This window comes from Gossypium arboreum, chromosome 10 (genome assembly GCF_025698485.1).
Source record: "Gossypium arboreum isolate Shixiya-1 chromosome 10, ASM2569848v2, whole genome shotgun sequence".
Classification (NCBI taxonomy): Eukaryota; Viridiplantae; Streptophyta; class Magnoliopsida; order Malvales; family Malvaceae; genus Gossypium; species Gossypium arboreum.
In genome coordinates, this window is record NC_069079.1 from 114170668 (window position 1) to 114196593 (window position 25926).

Below are 25926 nucleotides of genomic sequence, written 5' to 3' on the forward strand. Positions count from 1 at the left end.
TTTGCACACCTTTAATTGAGTGTAAAAAGTTTGAAGGACTTAATTGATTTTTTTATGAAAAAATTCGAAGGCTTATAATACCATTAAGCCTAAAATTATTAAAGAGTTTGAGCTATTAACCTCTATTGTGTATGAAACTACGTATCATTTTTTCCCTCTCCTATTACATACCAAACACTGAAATTTCCAAGTATATGAAGAAACTGAGTTCTATTAGGCTTAAAGGGGTGCTATATATTCCACTTTGTGTAGTTTTTAGAAGGAAAAAAAACATTTTGTTCTTTGATATTTCACAAGAATTCATTAAGAGTAGTAGTTGGTAAAAGTGGCAGCTCAATTCAATCATAGTTTTGGTGAAAATGGCTCTCCTATAGGTATGAAAACTTAAAATGGGATCAACTTTTTCAACAGTAATAGTTATTGTGAAAATGAGTCAATTTTTAGATGTAGTTGTTTGCAAATCCTAGAAAAAAAACCAATAACTTGTTAAACGAAAACCTAAAAGTGTAGCTGCAAGGCCACCAAGTAACCATGTAACAGCTCACTCGATGGAGACTTAGTATTCTGTTACTGTTTGGCGTATAACTGGTAAAGTTAAGGTAGAATTAAGTAAGTAAATTATTTATTTGGCTAAGTAGAGTACTTTGTGTGATTTGCCATTTAGCGAACTCCTAGTTTTGGTGAACATTAGGGTTTGATGGACAAATCTGTTAAGTATTCGCCCACCCCAGCAAACTCATTAAGTTTGTAGTTGTTTTAAGCTTGTTTTATTTAGTGCTTGATGACTTAATTAGCTATGTTGGGATTTAGTTGAGACTTAATTAGAACCGAACTAGAATATTGTAGATGATTTGATCTAAAACTTGTTAGGTGCGTTTAATCACGAGAATCAATGATGTTATTGGGATTATCTGATTTCTCCACTAAACCTTGTCTTTATTGCATGAGTATATAAAGTTATAGTTGGCCAGCATGAGTCACCTTTACATCTTCTTCCTCGAATTTCTCTGTCGGTCTTTGAAAAACTCTATTGCAAAGAGCTTCTTCGAAAAGAGTTTGTAGTATTTATATAGCACCAATGTTAGTACCAGCTTACTGGTAAATTCTGGCAAGCCTTTAGGTTATTATTGAAGTAATTCATATGTTTATTGTATGCAAAGATATTAGAATTGTTCGTGAGTAAGAAAACTTACTGATTATGGATTATGTGATGTTGCTTCTTACATGCATGATAAGTTTCGATAGATTAATGATCTGATATGAAAAATTATCTTTATTTTAGCTCAAGAAACTAATGAGGGTCCCAATGACAAGGGAAAAGGACCTGCTGCGCAGTTTTGTACTAGAGTTTTCAGTGAGTTCCTTTTTACATCCATATGTTATAAATTCTATTATTATATAAATTGTGTAAGGTAACTTGATGCAGACGTAAACAAACTAAAAATCTGACTAAGGTAAATGCACCTATCAATTAATAGTATAGCTATGGTGAGCAAAGATATCGTTCCCATGAAGACTAAAAGTACTAGTAATCCCCATCTTTCTATTATTTAACTGATAAATTCGAGTGATTGATTAAAACTAAAATTAACTATATTAATTAACTACGAACGCAACCAAGAAAAAAAATCAGGAAACTAATCGATTAACAACCAAGCAGCAAAATAATACCCTGGAAAGAATTCACCTAGATTTCATCTGTCATTATCAATCTAAATTATGCAATTTCTTCACTTAGTATCTTGATCCGTAGAAATCCCTAAATTATGCTAATATCTCTCTTCAAGAATAAGAGTAACTAACTTTAGGTTGATTAATTGAAATTTCTTTCTAATTAAAACCCATATTATTGCATTAACCCAATCTATGAATTCCCCTATTAGGTTTGAGTCTAATCCGGTAGATTTATGTCCTCCTATTCGTAGGATTGCATGAAACTCCACTCAATTACGCTAGATCTACTCTTAAACAAGGTCTATACCTCCTCTGATTTAAGCCCATCAAATATGGATCAATAGTATAGAAATATCAAACTAAGAATTAAGCATACATTGTAGTAGTCCAAATTTGACCGGGCTGAAAACAGAATAAAAGAATTAAATAAATAAGTATTTATTTATTTAAAATGTCCATTTAAAAGTCCAATTACAAAGCCCAAGTGTTTTTGGTTCAATCTGAAGCACTACCTGTGTACCAGTTACACCCAAATACAATCTAAACCCAATACCTACCGGACCCTAATACCCTAACCCAATTATAAGGTGGCCCATTGGTCTAAATTTTTTTAAGGCAGGAACCCTAGGGTTTCGCCTTTTCCTCAATGCCAAACAGATCCGAAGTTGCGCCACGTCATCAGGGCCATTCCAACTCCCGAAGCAAGAGCCATCAATGGCCCTGTCCCTTCACGTCACCCCAGCTGGCCCTAACCAATAAGCTGTCCAGAAACACTGGGGTACTCTGAACGTCACCACCGTCGGTGCACCGTAATACTAGGCCTCACCTCCGACCTCAGTACCTCCTTTGACGCCGAGATCTTCTCAAAAGAGACTATCTTGTGGTCATCAGTGCACAAATGGGCATCTGCCGAGATTCGAATCCATGACAGCAAGCCCAGCCACCGAGATCTTCGCGAGTTACCTGCAAGAAAAGGAAACAAACAGCAGATACACGAAAAAGTAGAGCAGGAAATGGCAAGAAAATCACAAGATATTAGTCAAAGATACAGAAGACACGAAATGGAAAGAAATCGTAGATTTTTTTCCCAGAATATGTAAGGGACTAAGGCTATAAAGCCTTCCCTTTCACTTGTAAAAAGGAGAGAGAGGCTTGTACGCACACATAGATATACAGAGAGAAAACAAGAAGCATAGATAGACAAATATACACAGAAAAAATCAAAAAAAAAATTGTATTCGATCAAAAGGTAGAGAAATAAAGCAGATCTTTTTGAAAGGGTAATAGATCGTCTCTTTTATTTTGTTTTCAGTTTTACTGGTTTACTTCTTTTGCATGCATAACATATTTAAGTTTTTTTTTAAAAAAAATACAAAGGAAAGAAATAAAGAAAATGAGAACAGTGCCTTCTGTTTCACCTTAGAAAGACGAACCTTTTAGGTCCCGACTGTCATACACGGCGGAGTCGGTGACGGCGCGTGAGGGGAAACACTGTGGTCCGATGAACAGAGGACCACCGGCTAAGGGCCGGAGCTCAGGAGAGCCAAGAAGGCTCAGATAGAATTCTCAGATTTTTTTTAAAAAAGGGGGACCAAAATGATTTTTTTTGGCCTAATATCGGGCTTATATAGCCCTTTCAAAACGGTACCGTTCTGGGACAAGGGAAAATTTCCTGATGAGTCCGTAAGATTTTAATGGGCATTTCAATTAAGTCCCAATCCGTTTCTTTTATTGTCAAATTAACCACTAATTTTTATTTACATTTAATTTTATCCCTTTATCCCTTTTAAAATTATTTATAACTTATTTATTTTAAATTGTATATATATTATTTTATTTTAATATATATATATATATGTATTATATATTTTATATTATTATTTACTTATATTTTATTATATTATATTACTTCATATTTTCTATTATCATATTAATATATATTTTAACATATATCATTACTTATTATTTATTATATTATATTTTTATCACATAATATAAATATAATATTATTATATTATTTTACATTTTAACAATATATTATTTCATATTATTATTATCTATTATATATATTTTCAGGTATATTATTATTCACATTATTATTTTCATATTAAATTGATATTAAATATTTTATTAATTATTTCCTTTATATTTTTAAAAACCTATGTATATTTTTATCCAAAACTATAAAATTAGTATTTTATATATTATTATACTATTTCAAAATTCATTATTAATTACTATGTTTTCATGTATTATTAAATATGTTTATTATTTTATATTTTACATAGTACAATATCATAGTATTTATATTTTATTATTTTATTATAATCTTAAAACTAAAGTTATTATGTATACTATATTAGCATTACATTGCCAAAATTGATTTTAATTCACACATTTTTGAAAAAATTACTCACTTTATTCATATTTTAATATATATACACAACCTTTTTATATATATTATGTCAATATACTAAATGTTGGTCTCATAATTAAATGTTGAGTGTTTGGCATATTATTATGTGTCAAATTGTATATCATGCATCATTTTTATTAATATGTTTAAATATATGTTAAATTACATGTTTACGTGTTTTTACCTATTCCTCTTAAATATATATATTGTTTTTTTATATTTTACTTATTTAAAATTTGCCATGTTTTATTTCTTATATATATATGTTAGTTAATGTATGATATTTATGCTATTGTGCTTTTATTTACCTATTATTATAACATGTTATCTCGTATATGCTCCTTCATGCATCAATTTTAAAAACAAGACTCTAAAGTTTTCAAAAAATAAAGGCAATGCTTGGTGTTTGGAAGTTTCGAGAAAAGTAGTGCCCTAACTTACTGGGTTGTAACTTTCCTCGTTGAGTTCAAATAATCAAGCACCTTTCTAAGTTTTTAAGGTTTTCAAAATGCAAGCAACTGTTTTGGAATTTCAAAGCGTTGTGTCTTAACTTACTGGATATGACGTTTCGTTGTTTCGAGATAGGGATTTCCAAAAGGACTAACTTAGTGTCAAATGTCTTAAAAATATTGTGTCCTAACTTATTGGATGTAATATTTTGATTCACTTGATACAAGTGAACCTTAATTTCCAAAGTCAAAAATATTTAAAAAAGCATTGCATCTTAAATTTTTTTTTAAATTTCCGACATTAAAGACATTTTGATAATCAATTAGGTACCAATTTTTGGGCGTTACGAGGGTGCTAATCTTTCCTCGTACGTAACAGGCTTCTGAACCCGTTTTCTGATTTCGTAGACCGAAACTAATGATTTTTAAACAAAATGTTTTAAAAGGTGATCCAATCACACCTAAAAAGATTGGTGGCGACTCCTGTTTTCGTTTTTCAAAGTCGAACCCCGTTTTATTTCAAACTCGATTTAAAAAAATTGGTCTCGACAGCTTGGCGACTCCACTGGGGAGATCAAGAGAGCCAAGCCGTATAGTTGATTACCCTTTTGTCCTAATGTCGGAAATTTAGAAAATTTTGAAATTCAATCCTTTTGCATTACATGTGTTTGTATTATTGCATGTGTCGCTAAATTATGATGTGCATTGCATTTGCATGACCGTTGTGGTCGCACCCTTAATTGGAAGTGAGAAACTACGCCTTCGTGAGGTTTTCGCCTCCGTGTAGGATAGTGGATCACTTTCGGGATACATCTGTACCTATGGTTTCGTGAGATTTCCATCTCCGTGTAGCCATAGGGAAATGTATTCCTTTGAACTGAACTCGTTTCAAATGAGCCTATAATAGGTGAGAATTCCTCTACTGGTTTGGGTACCTCAAACTTTAGAACCAACCTCATATAGAAAAACCGTAAGAGCCCAACTTAGTTAGAGTTATACTTTAGATATTACCCTTATAAATTATCGTTAAGATTTATTGATATCATGTGATACTGACTATTTCTTTTCTTTTGTTTCCATGTCATTTTGCATTTACAAAGGTATTGATTCACGATCAGTTTCTAAGTTAGGAAGTTTTATTATGAAGAACGGACTTCTTGATAGAGTGGAGGGTAACGCCGATGTTCATAGATGGTTAGAGCAAACTCAGCTAGAAAAGGGAGACAGTATAACTATAGGATATGTGTAGGTGCTGTCAGATTATACTCGTATTAGTGTCACACAGAATAATCTCCAAGAGCTTAAGGAAATTTGGGATCAGTGGAGCAATGAGACCAAGCAGTTATTCTACGATAATTACGAAAATTTACCTTACTTGCTCGATATTCAGGTAGATGGGCACTTGTTCAGAGACCTTGCTCAATTTTGGAACCCGGTGTATAGTTGCTTCACTTTTGAGGAAGTAGACTTGGTACCTACCGTGGAGGAGTACATTGCCTTACTTCGTTGTCCCAGGTTTCAGAGTGATAGGATCTATTCTCGAGCTACTTGTATCCCTACCTTTTGGAAGAAATTAATGACCATTACGGGGATGAGCGAGCAATGGATCACGGCCAGAATTAAAGAGAAGGGTGTTTGCAAGTGCATTTCGTGGGACACTTTGAAAGATCTAATTTTGACACACCCCGATGAGACGAAGAAGGTAGACATTTTTGCCTTAAGTTTGTATGGACTGATTGTTTTCCCTAGGGCTTTGGGATATGTGGACGAGGCAACCACAGATCTTTTTCATCGACTCAGTAAAAGGGTCACTTCCGTCCCTGCGATTTTGGCGGAGACATTCAGGTCGTTAGGTGCATGTAGGAGAGCCGGTGCAGGCAGGTTTATAGGGTGTGCTCAGTTACTTTTGACTTGGTTCTACAGTCACTTCCGATTGATTGATGGGATTGTTTGTCGAGTTTTCTTTGAGAACTACTCCCCAGTGAAAGATATAGTAGCCTCATCCAGAAAAGTGGATGTGCCGGAAGAGAATTGGATAGCATTACTTTGGAATCTTCAGTCGGAGAATGTTGAGTGGAGAGCTTCATGGATGGTTCCTAGTAAGATACTTTATCGATGCGGCAGCTTTGATTGGGTTCCTCTATTGGGAATTTGGGGTGCCATTGGTTATGCCCCTTTGCTCGTACTGAGGCAGCATGGATTGAGACAGTTCATACCAACGACTCATGGGTTGGCTTAAAGTGAGTTTGTATACATAGGAGCCGATTACAAGAGGAAGGTTAGCGAGGTTTCTAGTGCTTGGAACAAGACTTTTCGGTTGAAGGGAGTGGCCATTAATCCTGCTACGAAACCGGAATATGTCGAGTGGAAGAGTAGAATGATTAACGATAATGTCCCTATGACAAAAATGGAGGAAGTTCAACCAATGGAGGAATATCTACAAGTGATACCCTTGGAGCTTGATATCATGAAGCAAGAATTTAAGAGAAAGAATTTGGAACTCGGAAAGAAGATAGAAAAGCTTGAGGAGGAGAAAATGTACCTGAGTCTAAATGTTGACATGTAAAAGAAGGAGGTTGAAAAAGTTAGGAAGGAAAAAAGAAAGATTGAGGAAGACCTAGATGATTTAAAAGAGGAGTATAAGAAGGCACAAGTATCTTTAAAGTGAGTAGGGTGGCAGAAAGAAGTTCAAGAGGAAAGAGCTAGAGCCGAGTATTGGGAAAGAAAGTTCCAAGAGATGCGGTCGTAGAATTTGGCATTAGAGAAAGAGAATAAAGGGTTAAAGACTAAGGTAACTGAGCTTGGAAGATCCCTTCGTTGGCACCGAAACCATGATCCTACGGTCGACTTAAAGGAGCTAAAAAGTAAGGTTGAAGATTTGGAAGTGGCATTGCATGATGGTGAACTTCGGATTGAGCAGCTCAAGGTACAAGAAGATTGTATAAAAGGACAGCTCCATCAAGTTAAAGGTCAAGTCAGAGATAAGGATTACATTATTGGGGAGGCTATAGCCCAGATCCGAGAGATTGCTGAATATGTTCGAGACTTAGCAGTATGAGCTGATGCGTTGAGTGTGATGTATGAGTCAGCGTCTGATAAAGGTCGTGAGTTAGCCCTTTTATTAGATAAAGTTAGAACTTTAGGCATTAGGGCAAAGGCGTATATGTAATCCATTTATATGTAAAGATATTCTTTTTCTAAATAAAGTTTTCTAAATGAGATTGAATCGAGATCGATGCCTTTTTGCATTCATGCATTTGCATTACATCATATCATATGCATTCAAAGTTATAGAAAGACCCTAATTAGTTAAAGTTTACTTCCAAGGGTAGAAAAGAAAATCAGGAAATCACACATCCTTATGGCACTCGCACTAAAACTAAGAGTATGGATCAAAGGTTCGAACAATTGCAAAAGGATATGTAAGACCAATTGCAAGAGCAGTTGGCCAAAATGCTAGAGGCTCAGAGGAATATGATGGCTGAAATGGCTCAGCTGCTAAGGGCTACTGATAAAGGGAAAGCCCCCGTGGCTATCAATGGTGAGGAAGGTGAGGATCATCCTCCGAGTTTTACTCTGCCTTATGTGGCACCGCAAATCCAGGCACCTCCTGGAAGGCCATCTGTTACTGTAAGGCCTCAACATGGGTCAGTTGATGCTGGAATCCCCGTGAATTTCCCATCTGGGTCGGGAAATAATTTGGACAATAGCCTGATCAACCCTATCACTCCTGATCTGGATATGATGTAGAGGGAAAGAATGGCAACCGAATCCTCAAAATAGTTGGAGGATCGTGCAAGTAGTTGGAGGAGAAGTTTAGGATTTTGGAAGGCGCTGTCAATCATCATATTGATGCCAAAGACTTAAGTTTGGTCCCAGACTTGGTGCTTCCTCACAAATTTAAGATGCCGGAGTTTGAAAAGTACAACGGGACTATTTGCCCAAAGGCATACATAACAATGTTTTGTAGGAGAATGACTAGGTATGTGAACAATGATCAACTATTGATACATTGTTTTCAAGACAGCTTAGTAGGAGCAGCGGCTAGGTGGTACAATCAGTTGAGCTGTGCAAGAATAGGTTCATGGAGAGATCTTGCACAAGCCTTCATACAACAGTACAACCATGTGACTGATATGACGCCGGACAGGATCATGCTTCAAAATATGGAGAAAAAGCCTAATGAAAGTTTTAGGCAATACGCACAACGATGGAGGGAAGTGGCAATGCAGGTACAACCACCACTGTTAGAAAAGGAGACCACCATGTTGTTTATCAACACTTTGAAGACGCCGTTTATCACTCACATGATTGGAAGCACCATGAAAAGTTTCGCGAATATAGTTATGGCAGGAGAGATGATTGAGAACGCCATAAGGGGTGGTAAAATTGAGGGGGAAACGGCTAAAAGATCGGCCCCAATGAGAAAGGATAATAAGGTTAATAATATGAATAGTTTTAACTCGAGGGCAATCACAGTTGGTCAACCTAAAGCAGCCGCGATCGAGCAACAAAGTACTCAAAGAAAGGAATCGGGTACAAGACAGAATTCAGAAAGAATGCAATTTACGCCTATCTCTGTGACGTATTGTGAGCTTTATCAAAGCTTATACGATGCACATGCTATTGCTCCATTTAACTTGAAACCGCTATAGCCACCGTACCCCAAATGGTATGATGCAAATGCTAAATGTGAATATCATGCGGGAATACTGGGGCATTCGATTGAAAACTGCACCGGATTCAAGAAGGCAGTGGAGAGGCTTATCAAGATTGGGGTTGTGAAATTCGACAGTACCCCTAATGCTGAAAATCCATTACCAGATCATGGCAATCAGGGAGTGAATGCCATTGATGAAACTAGGGAAGGAACAATCAAGGAAGATGTTGCTAAGGTAAAGACACCCATGAAAGTAATATGGGAGGAGATGGTGAAGAGATGTATGTTGACCTCTGGAAAAGGTAGAGAAAAAATGGGGAACTATTGTGAATTCCATGGAGAGGTAGGTCATATGATCCAAAATTGTGAAGAGTTCAAGGTCATGGTGCAAGGCTTTATGGTTAACAAATAGCTACAAATTTTTTAGGGTAGTTCTTGCAAAAGAAAAATATATGTGCTGGAAAATGAACGACAAGGAACCAGCCGACCAAGAATTATTATTTTCTTGCCGGGGAATAATGAAGTGGGGGCGTCATCCATAAACCCACTCTTTTCCCTTACAACGATGACAAGAGGGTGCCATGGAGCTATGACTGCAGTGTAACAGTACCTGAGGGGGAGAGTATAGCCAGTGCATCTAGGGGCGTGCAAAATGAAGGTTTCCATACACGAAGTGGGAAGCGTTATGATGAGGGGGGCATCAGAGTAGAGCCCACGAAAACAAAGGATGTTGACATTGAGAAGAAGAAAGAGGTTGAAGTGCCTGTCAAGGGGCCAGTAAAGGAGGAGGAGGCTAAGGAGTTTCTAAATTTCCTTAAGCATAGCGAGTATAGTGTGGTCAAGCAGTTGCGAAGGCAGCCAGCACGTATATCAGTATTAGCCATACTTCTGAGTTCTGAGGTGCATCGGGATGCATTGTTGAAGGTACTTAACGAAACATATGTCACCACGACATATCCGTTAACAAGTTGGACCGGTTGGTGAATAACATCAGTGCTGACAATTTCATCTACTTCAATGATGATGAAATTCCACTTGGGGGCATAGGGTCAACCAGGGCCTTGCACATCACTACTCGGTGCAAGGGATACACGCTTCCAAGTGTACTCGTTGATAATAGGTCAGCTTTGAACGTCCTTCCATTATCCATATTGAACAGATTACCCATTGACAGTTCGCATATGAAAACATGTCACAATGTGGTAAGAGCCTTCGATGGAACCGAAAGGAAAGTGATGGGACGAATTGACATCCATTTAGAAATTGGGCCAAATACATATGAAGTTGATTTCTTGGTGATGGATATCAAGCCCTCCTATAATTGTTTATTGGGGAGACCATGGATACACTCGGCAGGAGCGGTGCGCTCCTCATTGCACCAAAAATTGAAGTTAGTGACAAATGGACGGTTAATAACCATCAATGCGAAGGAGGACATTATAGCAGCAGTCACTAGCAAGGCCCCTTATGTCGAGGCAAATGAAGTGGCTATTGAGTGTTCTTTCCGCTCTTTAGAAATCATCAATGCAACCTTCATTTTGGAAGGAAGTGAGGTGCCGGTACCCAAAATGTCTAGAGCCACAAGGATAGCCTTACAAATGATGATGGGGAAGGGAGCATTGCCAGGAAAAGGACTAGGAAGACAGTTGCAAGGAGGGGTTCAAATCTGAAAACTGATTGAGAAGAAAGATAACTTTGGTTTGGGCTTCAAGCCAGACCATAAGCACCGGAGGCAAGAGATTGAGAAGCGCCAAGTGAAAAGAAAGGCGCGTTTGAACGGAGGAGAAGTGGAGTGGGAACCGATGACATTCCCACCTATATCCAAATCTTTTAAGTCAGGAGGGTTACTAGTAGAAGAAAGTCATCAGATTAATGCTGTACACAATGAGGGATTGGAGCAAGGAAGCCTCAAGGGCATTCGCCCTTACGAACCGGGGAGCTCTCTGGACAATTGGACTGCGGAGGACCTTCCTGTAGTCTTTAGGAATTTTTCAGAGTAATTCTCGAAACATGTCTGTTACTCTAGGGCCTAGGAGTAGTAAGATTACATTTGTGAAAAAGGCTTATGATCATCTATTATTATTTTAATAAAACATAACTTTATTATCAATTTGGACGAATATGGTTTCTTTTTATCGATCAATATTTCGTTAAACTTTTTCATAGCACATAAGCAATCATTCTTAGATTCATTCATTCTTTGTATATTCTTTCATACTCCCATAGGTCCCTAGATATCAATGATATGAGCACTAATAGTGCAACTCCTGATTTCTCTTGCGAGCAAGACATGTGTTTAGAGGAATCTCAGGATTTTGAAGATGTCTAAGATTGTGATGTGTCTCCTAATCTATTAAGAATGGTAAAACAGTAGGAAAAATGAATTATGCCTCATGAGAAAGAGGCAATAGAAAATGTAGCCTTAGAGGAAGGGGAGTTGAAAATTGGAACACTGATTACCGAGGACACAATGCATGGTCTGGTTGAGTTGTTTCGAGAGTTCAAGGATATCTTCGCATGGTCATATCAAGATATGCCCGGATTGAGTACCGACATTGTAGTACATCGTCTTTTGATAAGACAGGATTGGAAACCAGTCCAACAGAAGTTGCAGAGAATGGGGCCAGACATTGTTCTAAAAATAAAAGATGAGGTTAAGAAGCAGTTCGATGTAGGATTCTTACGAGAGGTCAAGTACTCCAAATGGATAGCTAATATTGTACCGGTCCCTAAGAAGGACGGGAAGGTATGAATGTGTGTTGATTACAGAGATCTGAATAAAGCTAGCCCAAAAGACAACTTTCCTTTGCCGCACATCGACACTTTGGTAGATAACACGGCGGGACATTCGTTGTTTTCCTTTATGGATGGTTTCTCGGGGTAAAATTAGATAAAGATGCATCCAGAGGACATGGATAAAACCACCTTCATAACCTTGTGGGGTACTTTTTGCTACAAAGTAATGCCGTTTGGACTGAAGTACGCAGGGGCAACCTACCAGCGGGCCATGGTGAACTTGTTTCACGACATGATGCATAGGGACATTGAAGTATATATTGATGACATGATTACTAAGTCTCGAACAGAGAAAGAGCATATTGAAGTTTTGAGAAGACTATTCTTGAGGTTGAGGAAGTTTCAGTTGAGGCTCAATCCGGCAAAGTGCACCTTCGGAGCTAGATCAGGAAAGCTATTGGGTTTCGTACTTAGTGAAAAGGGAATAGAAGTTGATTTAGACAAAGTTAGAGAAATACGAGAATTGCCTCCACCACAAGCTCAAAAAGAAGTTCGAGAATTCCTAGGAAGGTTGAATTACATCGATCGATTCATTTCACAACTAACTGAGAAATGTGATCCTATCTTCCGCCTCCTCAGAAAGCACAATCAAGGTACTTGGGATGAGGAGTGCCAGAATGCCTTTGAAAAGGTCAAGTAGTATTTTTTGAATGCTCCATTATTATCTCCACCTAGCCCAGATAAACCGTTAATACTATACTTGTCAGTGTTCAGTAATTCTATGGGATGTGTGCTTGGTCAGCATGACGAGTCAGGGAAAAAGGAGAAGGCAATTTATTATCTCAGTAAAAAATTCACTAACTGTGAAATGAGATATCCACCAATTGAAAAGTTATGCTGTGAGCTGATTTGGACAACTCGGAGGTTAAGACAGTACATGCTACACCATACCACTTGGCTCATCTCAAAGCTTGATCCATTGAAATACATGATGGAGTCAACGGCTCTAAATGGGAGAATGGCGAGATGGAAAATTTTACTTTCAGAGTTTGATATAGTCTACATAAGTTAGAAGGCTATAAAAGGAAGTGCGGTAGCAGACTTCTTGGCCAGTAGGGCTCTAGAGGATTATGAGCCATTGAACTTTGATTTTCCAAATGAGGAGTTAATGTGTATAGCAATGACCGAAGATTCTCCTCGAAAGTTAAATTTTGATGGGGCTTCTAATGTAGTCGGAAATGGAATTGGGGCAGTCTTGGTATCCCCGAATGGTGATTATTACCCATTCGCATACAAGTTGGACTTTGATTGCACGAATAATATGGCTGAGTATGAAGCATGCATCATGGGACTTCGAGCAGCTATAGAGCAAGGTATAAAAACTCTAGAAGTATATGGAGATTCTGCGTTGGTAATTTATCAGCTTAGAGGTGAATGAAAGACAAAGGACCCTAAATTGATCAATTATCAAAAGGTAGTTTTAGGGTTACTTGAGGAGTTCGATGACATCACTTTCAATTATCTCCCACGAGACGAAAATCAGATGGCAGATGCTTTAGCAACCTTGGCCTCAATGATTAAGGTGAATAAAGAGGAAGAGATGAGACCAATTCAAATGAGTGTCTACGAGGCTCCATCTTATTGTTGTAACATTGAGAAGGAAGAAAAGGACGATAACCCTTAGTATCAGGATATATTACGATATGTGAGAGATCGTAAATACCCTGAACAGGCCAATGAAATGACAAACGAACTTTGAGAAGGTTAGCTTGCGACTATGTCCTAGACGGGGATATCCTGTACAAGAGAAGGAAAGACCAAGTACTTTTGAGATGTGTCGATGCTGTGGAAGCTAAGCTAATTTTAGAAGAAGTTCATGAAGGTGTATGTGAGACGCATGCAAATGGGTTTACGATGGTAAGGCAAATCATGAGGTTTGGCTATTATTGGGCCACTATGGAAAGGGACTGTATTAACTATACCAAGAAATGCAATAAGTGTCAGATTTATGGGAACAAAATTCATATACCACCTTCACCTTTGCATGTTATGACTTCTCCATGGCCCTTCTCCATGTGGGGCATCGATGTTATTGGACCAATATCACCGAAAGCTTCGAATGGACATTGGTTTATCTTCATGGTAATTGACTACTTTACAAAATGGGTAGAGACCGTTTCTTATGCGAATGTTACTAAGTCAGCTGTGAGTCGATCCTTGAAGAAGGAGATCATTTGTCGATATGGAATGCCTGAGAAGATCATATCTGACAATGCATTGAACTTAAACAATAAAACAATAGCAGAGGTTTGCGACCAGTTCAAGATCAAGCATCACAATTCTTCTCCATATCGTCCAAAAATGAATGGGGAAGTAGAGGCCGCCAACAAGAACATTAAGAAAATAGTAGGGAAGATGACTGAGACCTATAGAGATTGGCATGAGAAATTACCATTTGCACTCCTGGCCTATCGAACATCTGTCGAAACCTCTACTGGGGCAACCCCATTCTCGTTAGTTTATGGGATGGAAGCAGTGTTACCTATTGAAGTAGAAATACCTTCTCTTCAAATTTTGACGGAGATAAGGTTAGATGAAGCTGAATGGGTTCAATCCCGATATGACCAGTTGAACTTGATTGAGGAAAAGAGGCTAAGAGCCATTCGACATGGTCAGATGTATCAGAAGTGAATGATGTGAGCTTATGATAAGAAAGTTCGACCAAGAGAGTTCCACGAGGGAGACCTTGTACTGAAAAAGATCCTTCCTATTCAAAAAGACTTTAGGGCGAAATGGATGCCGAATTGGGAGGGGACGTATGTCGTGAAGAAAGCTTTCTCTGGCGGTGCATTGATCTTAACGAAAATGGATGGGAAAAGTTTACCCAACCCAGTGAACTCAGACTCAGTTAAAAAATACTTTGTCTAAAGGAGAAGAGAATCCAAGGTGAAAACCCACAAAGGGCGCTTTGAGGTTTCGAAAATCAAAAAATAAAAAAAAAACAAACAAAAAATCAGAAAAAAAATAAAAGAAAAAAAAAAGAAAAAATAAAAAAGAAAAAAAAGAGAAGAGGAAAAAAGAGAAAAATGGAGAGGCCAAGGTGAAAACCCGCAAAGGGCGCCTTGTGACCAAAAGGGTTTTGAGTTGAAAACCCGAAAGGGCGACTCAAATTTTGAAGCATCCAGTAATCTTGCTCAACAAAGAATGAAGAACATTGCATACTGGGACATCGACAGGGTACTTTGAATCTTCTAAACACATGCCTTCATGAAGTTGATGTATAAGCGCTCAAGCGGCGATATCTAGGGCATCTAATTTTTGGCCTGTTTGCTATCTTTAGATTTTTTTTTCTTCTCAAAGATAGGCTTTCAGATTAATTTCCTTTGTATCTTTTTCGATAATTCATTCAAATCCAATTATCTTAGAGGTTTATTTATCTTCCATTATTCTTTAAGTATGTTGCATTGAAATAATGATAGATGAACTAAATATGTTCACAAATGAAGTTTTGCGCATTACTCTGGAATTTCTAGATAATACAAGAAACTAAAACAGGACAATTGTTCGAGAAATTCACATAAGTAAGGGATGAAGGAACTCGAGGGATTTATTTATTCCAGTCTAAAAGGAAAATGGACAAAACTAACGATTCAATTCTAAGGAAAGATTATCTTACAGACATCCTCAGTGGATCGTAGCATTTGAGGAAGGGTATAGGCCTACAGGCTGAGCAAGAATAATACTTTGAGACAAATGAAGGAATGAGTGGTGACGTCTAGGATAGGGGTCATGTTCACAACATTTTGGATCATAACATGTTTAATTAGGAACATTCGACTCACTTCGATCATAGCGTCCTAATCATCAGGCATAATCATTCTACAGGTTATCAAAGACGACGCGTCTTAATCCCCTAAGCAGTAGGGTAATAAACCCCAGCATAGCAGATCTGGCTGAAGTAAGATCCAAGATGGTTTGGCATCCTTGTGCTTACAAGGAACAAATCGAAGACATAGCTGATTTGGATTTCACGTGCTTACGATGAAGCAAATCTAAGATGATTTGGCATCTCTGTATTGTCAGAGAACAAATCAAAGTTTGGCGTCTCCATATTCGACGGAGAGCAGATACATAGCAGATCTGGCCTTCAGACGTTTATACTAAAGCAGATCCAAGATGATTTGGTATCCTTGTGTTTACAAGGAACAAATCGAAATCATAGCTGATTTAGCTTTCATGTGCTTACGCTGAAGCAAGTCTAAGATAATTTGGCATCTCTGTATTGTCAAAGAACAAATCGAAGTTTGGCGTCTCCATATTCGACGGAAGGCAGACACATAGCAGATCTAACCTTCAGATGATTAAACTGAAGCAGATCCAAGATGGTTTGGTATCCTTGTGCTTACAAGGAGTAAATCGAAGACATAGCTGATTTGGTTTTCGCGTGCTTATGCTGAAGCAAATCTAAGATGATTTGGCATCTCTGTATTGTCAGAGAACAAATTGAAGAAGCAGATTTGGAGTCTCTGTGTTCGGCGGAGAGCAGATCGAAGATATCAACATGACAGTCATAAGTTTACAAGAAGCAGATTGAAAACCATGATTTGATAAGACCGGTCAAATTTGGTCTTTCTAAATCTTTGCTCGATTCTCGTCACACAGCAATAAGCAAAGAGGGGCAGTTGTAGTAGCCCAAATTTGACCGGGCTGAAAATAAAATAAAAGAATTAAATAAATAAGTATTTATTTATTTAAAATGTCTATTTAAAAGTCCAATTACAAAACCCAAGTGTTTTTGGTTCAATACAGAAGCACTACCCGTGTACCTGGTTACACCCAAATACAATCTAAACCCAATACCTACCAGACCCTAATACCCTAACCCAATTACAAGGTGGCCCAGTGGGCCCAAATTTTTTTTAAGGCAGGGAACCCTAGGGTTTCTGCCTTTTCCCTCAGCGCTATAATAGGATCCAGAAGATGCGCCACGTCATCAGGGCCGTTCCAACTCCCGAAGCAAGAGCCATCAATGGCCCTGTCCCCTCACGTCACCCCAGCCGGGCCTAATCAATGAGCCGTCCAGAAACACTGGGGTACTCCGAACGTCACCACCGTCGGTGCACCGTAATACTAGGCTTCACCTCCGACCTTGGTACCTCCTTTGACGTCGAGATCTCCGCAAAAGAGACTGTCTTCTGGTCATTAGTGCACAAATGGGCATCTGACGAGATTCGAATCCATGACAGCAAGCCCAGCCACAAAGATCTTCGCGAGTTACCTGCAAGAAAAGGAAACAAACAGCAGATACGCGAAAAAGCAGAGCAGGAAATGGCAAGAAAATCACAGCATATCAGTCAAAGATACAGAAGACACGAAATGGAAAGAAATCGTAGATTTCTTTCCCAGAATATATAAGGGACTAAGGCTATGAAGCCTTCCCTTTCACTTGTAAAAAAGAGAGAGAGGCTTGTACGCACACATAGATATACAGAGAGAAAACAAGAAGCATAGATAGACAAATATACACAGAAAACGTCATAAAAATTTTTGTATTCGATCAAAAGGCAGAGAAATAAAGCAGATCTTTTTGAAAGGGTAATAAATCGTCTCTTTTATTTTGTTTTCGGTTTTACTGGTTTACTTCTTTTGCATGCATAACATATTTAAGTTTTTTTTTTTTTAAAAAATACAAAGGAAAGAAATAAAGAAAAGGAGAATAGTACCTTCTGTTTCACCTCAGAAAGACGAACCTTTTAGGTCCCGACCGTCATACACGGCAGAGTCGGTGACGGCGCGTGAGGGGAAACACAGTGGTCCGATGAACGGAGGACCACCGGCTAAGGGCCGGAGCTCAGGAGAGCCAAGAAGGCTCAGAGAGAATTCTCAGATTTTTTTTAAAAAAGGGGGACCGAAATGATTTTTTTTGGCCTAATATCGGGCTTATATAGCCCTTTCAAAACTGTACCGTTCTGGGACAAGGGAAAATTTCCTGATGAGTTCGTAAGATTTTAATGGGCATTTCAATTAAGTCCCAATCCGTTTCTTTTATTATCAAATTAACCACTGATTTTTATTTACATTTAATTTTAGTCCCTTTATCCCTTTTAAAATTATTTATAACTTATTTATTTTAAATTGTATATATATTATTTTATTTTAATATATATATATATATATGTATTATATATTTTATATTATTATTTACTTATATTTTATTATATTATATTACTTCATATTTTTCTATTATCATATTAATATATATTTTAACATATATCATTACTTATTATTTATTATATTATATTTTTATCACATAATATTTATATATTTATATATTATTTTACATTTTAACAATATATTATTTCACATTATTATTATCTATTATATATATTTTCAGGTATATTATTATTCACATTATTATTTTCATATTAAATTGATATTAAATATTTTATTAATTATTTCCTTTATATTTTCAAAAACCTATGTATATTTTTATCCAAAACTATAAAATTAGCATTTTATATATTATTATACTATTTCAAAATTCATTATTAATTACTATGTTTTCATGTATTATTAAATATGTTTATTATTTTATATTTTACATAGTACAATATCATAGTATTTATATTTTATTATTTTATTATAATCTTAAAACTAAAGTTATTATGTATACTATATTAGCATTACATTGCCAAAAATTGATTTTAATTCACACATTTTTAAAAAATTACTCACTTTATTCATATTTTAATATATATACACAACCTTTTTTTATAAATATATTAAATGTTGGTCTCATAATTAAATGTTGAGTGTTTGGCATATTATTATGTGTCAAATTCTATATCATGCATCATTTTTATTAATATGTTTAAATATATGTTGAATTACATGTTTATGTGTTTTACCTATTCTTCTTAAATATATATTGTTTTTTTTATATTTTACTTATTTAAAATTTGCCATGTTTTATTTCTTATATATATATGTTAGTTAATGTATGATATTTATGCTATTGTGCTTTTATTTACCTCTTATTATAACATGTTATCTCGTATATGCTCCTTCATGCATCGATTTTAAAAACAAGACTCTAAAGTTTTCAAAAAATAAAGGCAATGCTTGGTGTTTGGAAGTTTTGAGAAAAGTAGTGCCCTAACTTACTGGGTTGCAACTTTCCTCATTGAGTTCAAATAATCAAGCACCCTTCTATGTTTTTAAGGTTTTCAAAATGCAAGCAACTGTCTTGAAATTTCAAAGTGTTGTGTCCTAACTTACTGGATATGACGTTTCGTTGTTTCGAGATAGGGATTTCCAAAAGGACTAACTTAGTGTCAAATGTCTTAAAAATATTGTGTCCTAACTTATTAGATGTAATATTTTGATTCACTTGATACAAGTGAACCTTAATTTTCAAAGTCAAAAATATTTAAAAAAGGATTACATCTTAATTTTTTTTTAAATTTCCGACATTAAAGACATTTTGATAATCAATTAGGTACCAATTTTTGGGCATTACGAGGGTGCTAATCCTTCCTCTACGTAACCGACTTCCGAACCCGTTTTCTGATTTTGTAAACCGAAACTAATGATTTTTAAACAAAATGTTTTAAAAGGTGATCCAATCACACCTAAAAAGATTGGTGGCGACTCCTGTTTTCGTTTTTCAAAGTCGAACCCCGTTTTATTTCAAACTCGATTTAAAAAAATGGTCTCGACACACATAATTGAGAACAAGATCTAAGTCTTTATTGCGTAAAATAAAAATCAAAGACATAATCCATCATAGGGTTCATCTCCCTAGGTATTTAGAAAATTAGTTCATTCTAGCAAATAAAAACATCCAAAATACAGTTTATGATGGCTTGATGGAAATCTTCAAAGAAATCTGCTTCAAAATTGGTTTCAATGGTATTTTTCAAGTTGTTTTCTTGAATATTTTATGACGGCTTACTCCTATCTTCTTATTTTTGTCATATATAGCTCTTAGAATGCCTGAAAAACCCTAAAAATCATGTTTTTATGCTTGGAGTGCAATTTGTGAAATCAACACAGCCTGGCACATGGCCGTGTGGAAGCCCATTTGGCTTACATGACCATGTGTCCAGGCCGTGTGGAATGGTCCATCCCATGTGTCTCCTGTAACTCACTCTAATTTTTCGATTTTCACTCGTTTTTTGCTCCTTTTTCTCCCAAATGCTCTCCTAAGTATAAAAAAATGAATTCAAAGGATTAGGAGCATAAAATTAACCATTAAAATTAAATAATCACCCAGAAATGCATTAATAATGTGATTAAAGCATGTTGCTTTTAGCACTTATCAAATATTCCCACATTTAAGCGCTTGCTTGTCCTCAAGCAAAATCCTCAACTCACAATCAAGTTAACTTCTCTAAATTTATTGTTTCCACTAATAATGTCTTAGGATAATTTATAGATAATCATGCATTGGAAATTCATACTAAAAGCAAAGAATTTAAAGCTTTAAAAACATTAGGCATCTTCACTATCTCAAAATTACTTGAAATTCAAACTCAATAAGAAATAAATCCTCACTAAAGACTCACTCAAAGCACTCAAAGTGTTTAAGGTTCAAATAATGTGCACTCAATAGTCAAACAAGAAATGTTATTACCATAGCTTGCTTGAAAATCAAATCTCCACTATTATAAATGAGATGACACGCCAATCAAGAGGTCTTTATAAAGTTGTAATGGGGTTTAGGTTACAAGTATGAAAAATGTCAGAAAAGTTGGTTATAATCGAGAGTCGAGTTGATAAGTTATCAAACTAGAAAAAAAAACTAGTTATTGAATTAAAATAATTCACATCAATAAGAAATAAATAATAGAAATGAGCTTTTCAACACAGTATGAAGCTAACAATTCAAGCTCAATCAATTTTTTTTTCATCTTCTATTTTTTATTTAGAACAAAGTAGAATTCAGTAGCGCAAATGATGAAACATAGTCAGGCAACTAACCAAATAAAATCTCGACAAAAAGAGAGTCAATTAAAAGGACAATTTTAAAACATATATATGGGTTAAGGGTCAACAATAACGGGTTAGAAGAAAAAAATGTGTTAGGATCAATAGAGTTTACTAAGGGATAATACAACAGGTAAACTGATTATAGGTTAGGTGGGTTAAATCCTAAGTGCCTCTATCATCTCAGTATATGAAATCAATAATATGGTCTTGACATGTATAACCAAAACAAGTTCTAGAAAAACAAATCAAGTCGACATACTTACGACCAAAAATAAAATAAGCACGAAGTAGATAAATGCTCTATAGGCTCAAAAACTCACAAAAAATTATGAATTTGATGTCAAGCTTGCAAATTTAAAATTTCAAGATAATACTTCAATTCAGGGAGACAACTTAAAATAATATTTTTGAAAAATAGCTTATCATGCTTGAATCTCTCGTGTCTTAAAGTAAAAATCACACAATTCACAAAAAAAAAAATCCACAAATAGATCCCAAAATAGAATTAATACAAACTCTAAATTAAAAAAATATTAACTTCAATGATAGGTGTGAAAAAATTACCCAAGCACAAACAACAATTCAGAGATTGTATTGTGTAAAAAATATAAACAACCTCCCTACACTTAAGATGTACATTGTCCTTAATGTACAAACATATATGAACAGAATAAGTACTTGAATATGGATGAATTTGCTAGAATAGTGAAAACCAAAATTGTCGGAGATTCTAATGAAGTACATGTTTCCGAGAAAAATAATAAGAAAATAGATAAAAATAAATAAGATACAAAGATAACAAACTAGAAACAACAACCACAAAATAGTAAAAATAATAGTGCATATAAGTCTCAAAATTAAAATAAAAACTATAATACCTCAAACCCAACCTAGACGTTATGACCAGATCTTGAGGAATTACATTAACTTGTTTAAAAACTTTTGACTTAATCAACTTAATTATTTATTTCGAAAGCATAAAATTTAGCAAAAACCTCACAAATGTTTAGGAAAAACTTAAGTCTAGAAACCCTTATTTCAAACCCAGAATTTCAAGGTATCAATTTTGGGAAAATAATTTCCAATTAACGCTAACTTTTGTTAAAAACTATTTATTTATTTATAGAAAAACACTTAGGTGATTACTTTGTTATGTAGCGGAAAAATTCCAAAGTTTCAATTTTGAAATTTGAATCTTAGTTTGTTAACCCGTGTGACTTTTTTTAGTTTTTATGTTTAAAAATATCAAATACTGACGAATAAAACAAAAACCAAATCAAAGCCCAAAAATGGATTACAGTCCCAAAAGTCCAGATAAATTACTAATGTAAATCACCATATTTAATTAGCTAAGAAAATAATCAGAGCTCTCACATGCTGTTCGGTCCTAAGTCCGGAGATCATTTGAAACGTATTAAACAAACGAGTGAGCTAGAAGCCCGGTGTATGACTCGACCCACAAAAATAATTTTCTTATAACATTCACAAATGTAAATACTAACACAGAATTTTACTTATAATGTTCACATTTACGAATATCAGTTCATAATAACACATTACCAGAAACATATATCAAACCATAATGTCAATGTTTAGAAACATATATCATATCAGAATGTCATATCAGATCAGAAAAAATCTTAGCCCCTTCTGCTATACACCATTTCCTTCCAACCACTCACACAAAATAGGACTACAAGAGTCCATCCATCCAATCACATCGGGTTATGGTGGTATCCCACTCATAATGGTCCAGCTAAGCTGCAAGACATATATTTTGGTTTAACCACCAGAGTTGCAGTAATACTGCTAGAATACACTTCCTCCTCATGTTAAAACCCACCCCAATGCACATGTATAAACACAATAACATACATATATATCACATGAATGGTACGGCATGCATATCTAACCATGTCTTACATATCATAACATATCATAGAATTTATATTAACAATTATTCCACATAGAGGTGTCATACATGTTTTTACACGTTCAGAGTTACCAGCACATAGATCGCACATAAGTTTTTCATCTACCTGATAAATCTTGAAAAGAGTTATATTTCATGCCTTTAGACCTAGTCAATTACTTGTACTTAGGTACATGTAGTAGCATTTTAGGAGATTTTACTATTATTTTTATCATTGCATGAGGAGCTTGGATTGTGTTTAAATATTAGGTACTTTTAATTGCTTATGGTAGGGATGTGTTTGGTGGTTTGGTAGGTGCAGGTTGAGGAACAAGAAATAAGGGAGTAAAAGGTTGGCAGCAAAAAAGGTTGGACATTTTGTCAATACAAATGCTGTGGCAATTACAGGAAGACCAAGTCAACACTCAACGCATACCAGTTTTAGCCCAACTATACTTGTACCAGAAAAATCTGTCTAAAAAATGGAGAAGATAATCTCAGTTTATTAGTTTTTATCCTAGAAAAAAAGAATTTAAGAAGAAGATAATCTTAGGTTGTTGAAAAAAGAATTTAAAAGGAGGAAAAGATAAACATGGGTTGTTGGATTACCCTATGGAAAAAGCTATAAAAAGCCAAATGAGGAAATCCTAAATGACGAACAAAAAGAAGGAAGAGATCTTTAGGAAAATAGAGGGTAGCTGCTGAGAAGAGACGAAAAGAGGAAGACAAAAGCAGTCCCTCTCAACCATCCCAGGACACTGTGCTACTGGATGTGAACTGGACACGCGAAAGTTGTCTTCCCAAAGTCTTCCGTATTTCTTACTTTGTTATTTTGGTTTTGAATTTTATGTGCCAACCCATAAGCTAAATCTCATCGAGTTGGGATTACATGATGAACCTTTTATTTTCTTTAATGGTTGAAGCATAGATCCAAATCAATTTATTGTTTCATTCAATGTTTTTATTTCTAAATTGTATGTGTACAATCTCTAGTCATAGATGACTGTTCAGCATGGCTATCACTGAAATCTAATTTTGAAAAGGTTGGTTAGTTGGATCGATATTGAATTATATGTGTAAGTAATCAATCGATACTTGCAATAGATTCTAGACATAGTGCAACGTTCATATAGAAGGAAAACAATACAAGGTACCGTATTAAGGCCTATAGACACGAGCAAGGTAACTTGAGGTTTTTGCTCTGGAAAGAAGTAGACCACTTTAGACCTCTTCTGAGCAGTAGATTAATTACGATTTTACAGAGGCATTTCTGACAGTAAGGGTAGATTTTTAGTAATTCCAACCTTCCATATCAACATCGTATATCCCTTATCCCTTGCTGTAGTATCTTTGTCATCGTATCCTTAGTTGTTTACTTTGTTTAATTACATATTATTCATATAATTATTTTCGTAATTGCCATTGTATTTTTACTCTTATTTTGCCATAACATTTACAGATTTTCATTAATTCCATGTGTTGCTTACATTATTACTCCACTAATTGCCACTGCATATTTATCATTGACTTTGCCATAATATTAATCACATTTTATTATAATAAATTGATCACTTTTGTGCCTCAATTCGATCATTGAGGGAACGATACTCACTCATCACTTTATTACTTGGTTCGACGTGTATACTTTCACAAATCGCAGGTCATTTCACAGGCGACAAGTTTTTGGTATCGTCGTTGGGGATCAACAATTTGGTGAAATTCAATTTGGTTATTTTACTTAATTCTATTAGTTTTATTTAATTTCTATAGGTTTGCCAGCAGTGTATGAGAAGAGGCATTCCTGCTAACAAAGAGTATCCTTCTAACTTAGAGATTGAAAGAACTTTGCGATGAAGGCAAAAAGAATTGAGAAAAATGGATAGAAATGGGAATGATCCCAGTCTCAATAATAATCCAAATGGTCAAGATGTTAATCCTCCTATTCGTTAGTTGATAGATGATCGAGACAGACCAATTCGAGAGCATATTGTTCCAATTTTTGATTATTTGAATCCAAGGATAGTCAGGCCACAAATACAAGCTCAGCAACTCGAGTTAAAACCGGTAATATTCCAGATGTTGCAAATAGTAGAATAATTTTGTAGATTACCCACTGAAGATCTAAGACTGTATTTAAGACTTTTTTAGAGGTTTGTGACTCACTTAGACAAGAAGGTGTTCCTGAAGACGCCCTGCGACTTAAACTATTTCCATATTCTTTGAGAGATCATGAGAGAGCATGGCTGAATGCTTTATCGTCAGGAATAGTGGCATTATGGAATGATCTTTGTCAGAGGTTTTTGCTACTGTATAATCCCCCAAATATGAATGTCAAGCTTAGAAATGACATCACATCTTTTTGAAAATTAGAGGATGAAACATTATATGAAGCTTGGGAATGATTTAAAGACTTAATTAAAAAATGTTCGATGCATGGATTTCAACACTGGGATAAGATAAAGATATTTTATAACGGGTGGAATGTGCATATTGTAATAGGCCCAATTTGCCCGGGCTATTAAAAGTTTAAAAAACAAAATAAACTAAATAAAATAAAAAATAAAGTTTTTTTAAACAAGTCCATTTTACAAGGCCTACAAACACTTAAACCCAATTACACCCAAGCCTCTACCGTAGCCCAAATACCTAAACTACCCAGTAGCCCATTACACCCTCAACCCAAATATACGGGGCCCAAAAGGCCCAAATCAGTTAGCAGGTTAGGAAACCCTAGGGTTTCCGGAAGCTTCGCGCCACAAGCATTCCAATCGTCACGCCCCTTCGTCTCGCGCCGTTCCTGTGACCTTTCATCAATGCTTCCATTGGCGCCGTGACTCTAGCTCCGTATCGTGCCGTAATCGGCACACGAATCAAATGCCAGTGCACTCACCACCATGATATTCTCGCTGGTACCTGCAAAAAGGAAAGAACCACAGCAGAAAAGAGAAGCAAACATGGAAAGAAATCAAAAATTTCTTTTCCAAAATGTAACAATTTACAGAAGGCTATAAAAGCCTCTTTTTTTTAATCTGTAACAGAGGACGGATAAGATATAAAAACACAGAGAAACATTATAGATTTTAAGCTT

The 25926-nt window shown here is 35.7% G+C and overlaps 1 non-coding gene across 1 annotated transcript; it reads right to left on the reverse strand.

Moving 5' to 3' along the window:
* Positions 1-25171: 25171 nt before the first annotated feature.
* On the reverse strand, positions 25172-25278 carry LOC128283122 (small nucleolar RNA R71). The gene has a single exon (XR_008273463.1). It is a non-coding gene; the product is annotated as a small nucleolar RNA R71 (small nucleolar RNA).
* Between the last annotated feature and the right edge of the window lie 648 nt (positions 25279-25926).